Consider the following 252-nt stretch of genomic DNA (forward strand, 5'->3'; position numbering starts at 1 on the left):
ACACCGGAATTTCCCATTTTTCTTGGGATCAATAAACATCTATCTATCTATCTATTAGGTTTATGGACATTTCTGTTAATCCAAAAATGGAAAATTCTCTTAATTAAAAGGTAGGGCTGGGTGATATGGAGAAAATTTAATTTAATCGTAATATTTTCGAACAAATACCTCAATTTTGATACCGCAACGATATTGTATTGGTGCTTTCACATATATTTACACAATGAGATTTTTGATAAATAATCATCAGTA

The 252-nt window shown here is 29.4% G+C and overlaps 1 protein-coding gene across 3 annotated transcripts in view; it reads right to left on the reverse strand.

Moving 5' to 3' along the window:
* The window catches only part of gabra2b (gamma-aminobutyric acid type A receptor subunit alpha2b), a 40,791-nt gene that overhangs the window by 6,030 nt on the left and 34,509 nt on the right, over window positions 1-252 (reverse strand). The window lies entirely within an intron of this gene.

This window comes from Etheostoma spectabile, unplaced genomic scaffold (genome assembly GCF_008692095.1).
Source record: "Etheostoma spectabile isolate EspeVRDwgs_2016 unplaced genomic scaffold, UIUC_Espe_1.0 scaffold273, whole genome shotgun sequence".
NCBI classification, from domain to species: Eukaryota; Metazoa; Chordata; class Actinopteri; order Perciformes; family Percidae; genus Etheostoma; species Etheostoma spectabile.